This window comes from Tigriopus californicus, chromosome 11, assembly GCF_007210705.1.
Source record: "Tigriopus californicus strain San Diego chromosome 11, Tcal_SD_v2.1, whole genome shotgun sequence".
In the NCBI taxonomy this organism is placed as follows: Eukaryota; Metazoa; Arthropoda; class Copepoda; order Harpacticoida; family Harpacticidae; genus Tigriopus; species Tigriopus californicus.
This window is the reverse complement of record NC_081450.1, coordinates 3,183,687-3,187,010: the sequence shown is the minus strand read 5'-3', so window position 1 is coordinate 3,187,010 and position 3,324 is coordinate 3,183,687. Positions and strand designations below refer to the sequence as shown.

The following is a 3,324-nucleotide window of genomic DNA, read 5'->3' as shown; positions in this document are numbered from 1 at the left end:
AGAATCCAGGCTAGTTAAAACAATGAAGTCCACATCTCTTCTTTCTCGGGCTCCTTCATTGTTCAATTTTCACTACATAGCTCGTCCACAAATGGTCGATTTTCTGACCCATTGTGCAGGCAACACCCTGGACTTGATCCTCACAAACTTTTCGGAGAAAGTAGTCAAAATCGAGGACAGAATGCCTTGGCAAATAGTGATCAATGTTCTGGGATCAAATCCGTTCCATACTCGACACACCAGATTGGACCAGTGCTAAAAATCTCTCGGTCAAAGAACAATGGCCACATCTTTCGGGTAGAATAAAAGAGTCATACTCTTGCATACCCGCAATCGACCGACCTGGGAGGCAAAATCCACCATGGATGTCGGCATCTTTACGGAGGCTTATCGCAAAGAAAAATCGACTTTACAAGACTGCTAGGACATTTGGATACAAAGACAGGCTAGCAGAGTTCAAAAGTCTTCAAGCAGAAACTCGTTACTCAATTCGAAGAGCCAAAGCAAAATATGAAACCAAGCTCTCTAAAGAATTAAAATCCAATCCCAAGAAATTTTATGAACACATAAATGCAAAAACAGAAACTGCAACCATCGGACCATTTTTAACACCAGAAGGACACCACGTTATAACTGATCACGATAAGTCAAACGCTTTAAACGACTTTTTTGTGGCAATATTTCAACGTTCTCCTCGTGATCCGACTAGTTTCGCCATAATTGAGAACAACGCGTTTAATAGCATTTCCATTTCGGTCAGGGCGGTGAAAGAAGCCATCTAATAATCTCGAATGGGACTCGACTCTGGGACCTGACGGTATCAGCGCCAGATTTCTTAAAAATGCTTCCCCATCTCCACATGCTCCATTGCAACGGTTGTTCCAAAAGAGCATGAATTGGGGAGAAATTCCAAGCGAGTGGAAATTGACGAATGTGACCCCCGTAGTGATGTGTTTCGATCTGGAAGGTCAGCTTTTTACCTTAAAAGACCTCGGTTAGGGCTCCCATCACAAGCTAAAAAGAGTACAATATCAAAATAAAAACTCCTTAAATGAGTGGAAAAACGCGACCCTGCCGTTCTAGGTCTCGGAACAAGGGCTGCTTTAAAACTCGTTCCTGAAATTGGGCCTTCATTTCTCTACCCTTTTTAGTTGGAATGGGAGCCCTACCAGAGGTTCTTCAAGCTAAATAGCTGATTTTCCGGATCGAAACCCATCACTAGAACCCCCATACAAAAATCCGGCGCCAAAACTCTGACTAAAAATTACTGCCCTACATCTTTGACGAGCGTCATTGGAAAACTTCTGGAGTCTATAATCAAGGACCATATTTATGAGTTTATTGAAGAAAATGATATCATCCCGGAAAACCAACATGGCTTTATGCCAAACCTAGACTTTCAAAAAGCGTTTGATCTAGTACGTCAAGATATTCTTCTCGAGAAGCTACGCCGAATAGGTCTGGAATCCTCAGTGCTAAAATGGCTCCAAGGCTGGTTACAAGACCGAGCACAGAGAGTCGTTCTTAATGGGAAGCCTCAAAGTGGGCAGACGTCACCAGTGGAGTTGCTCAAGGAAGTGTGCTTGGACCACTACTTTTCATCTTGTTTGTGGCTCATCTTCCTAACTGCGTCGATCCCGATACGTTCATGGGAATTTTTGCTGACGATACAAAGATCGGCCGGATAACTACGTCACTGAAGGACAGGGAAATAGTCCAAGGAGACATTAGTAGTCTAGTCAAATGGGACAAGCAAAATGGAATGAAATTTGACATAGAAAAATGCAAGACCTTGCATTTTGGTTCGGGAAATATTCGTCACTCTTATTTTGGGGGGAAACACTGGTTGAATCAGCAATATGTCATCGAGACCCGGCGTGTCAATGAATGAAAATCTCAAACCATCGGTGCACGTTGGGATGATATAAAAAAAGCTAATGCAATTTTAGGTCAAGTTAAAAGAACTTTTTCCTTGGGACAATGGAGGTGTTTATTAATATCTACAAGACATATGTCCGTTCCTACCAGAAGTTCGCTGTGCAATCATGGAACCCGTGGTTACAAAAAGACATAGATGCACTCGATAAAGTGCAAAGGCGCGCAATTCGGATGATAAACGGACTTAAAGGCTCATACGAAGAAAAGCTTCAAAACCTTGGATTGACGAGCTTGAAAGAACGGCGAGAGAGAGGAGATGCAATCCAAATTTTCAGAAGAATTCGAGGTCTTGATCCAATTGGTGTCCCAAACTTAGAGAGTTTGGCCTTCTCAAATTCAATGAGAAGGGCTGTTCCAAGCAGGGGTGTAGCTTTTTCCACCCTTTTATGTGCATGAGATCTTTGAGGCACAAGGTATGCCTCAATTTCAAATGCACAAAGGCCCATCTCAGGGGCACTAGGAGGAAGAGACAGCAGTTGTCTCACCTGTTCTACTCATTGTCAAGTCTCTCAACAGACTTACCCACCCCTTTCCTCTCTCCTTCCCTAATTCCTCCCCTTGTTCCCCTCCGTCTCCTACAACCTCACTCTCAATTCTTTTAACCTCTCTTCTGCCCAAACTTTGTAGCCCTAAGCCCCCTCTGGTCGCCATGAGCCCCACGCATCTTTTAGATCGTATGCTCAGTGGCGGCCAGAGTTCCATTCTCCCTCTTCTCCCCTTTTACCCTCTCCTCAAAGGTTCTCTTATCCTCCACCTAAGGTTAGCTTTTGTCCAAAAAAAGGATTTTTTAAGTTAGAGAGCCTAGTCAAAGATTTTGATAGCTCTAGTCCATCGAAGGGCTATCTGCCCATAAAAGGGCTTTATTTGAATGTGCATTGTCTTATTTCCCAAAAAGATAGCACACAAAGATCAAGTTATTGAGGAACTAGCTTTAGATAGGAAAGTCTCGTTCATTTCCATGACAGAAACCTGGCTTCGACCAGGGGTCTCAGATGAAGAGCTGGCCATGGTTGGTTTCAATTTAGTTCGATGTGATAGAGTACGCCCTGACAATCCCATTTTTCCGCATGGGGCGTATGTCTATATGTTAGGAATGACCTGCACACTAGTCATGTAAAAATGTCTAATGAGAAGTAAAGGTCTTAGTTTGTCATCTTCAAGGTCTTGATCTGTCCATGTGACAATATATAGGCCCCCTCTTGTTCAGTAAGCTCGTTTTGTCAGCTCTCAATTCATAGGAAATGAGTTGGACCAGTCAGTTTGCTCAAAGGTTTTCTTTGTAGGGGACTTCAATTTTCCGGCTAGCGTTGTAGAGTGGGAGGCTAGTCCAGATGGGTATATTCCCATTTCGAAATCGAGTCTCAGTCGTTCGAAAAGCTTGGAGGA

At 43.3% G+C, this 3,324-nt stretch overlaps 1 protein-coding gene across 1 annotated transcript in view; it reads left to right on the top strand.

The window, feature by feature from the left end:
- Positions 1 to 3,324, top strand: part of LOC131890690 (uncharacterized) — a 10,382-nt gene that overhangs the window by 816 nt on the left and 6,242 nt on the right. The gene's annotated exons all lie outside the window — the stretch shown is intronic.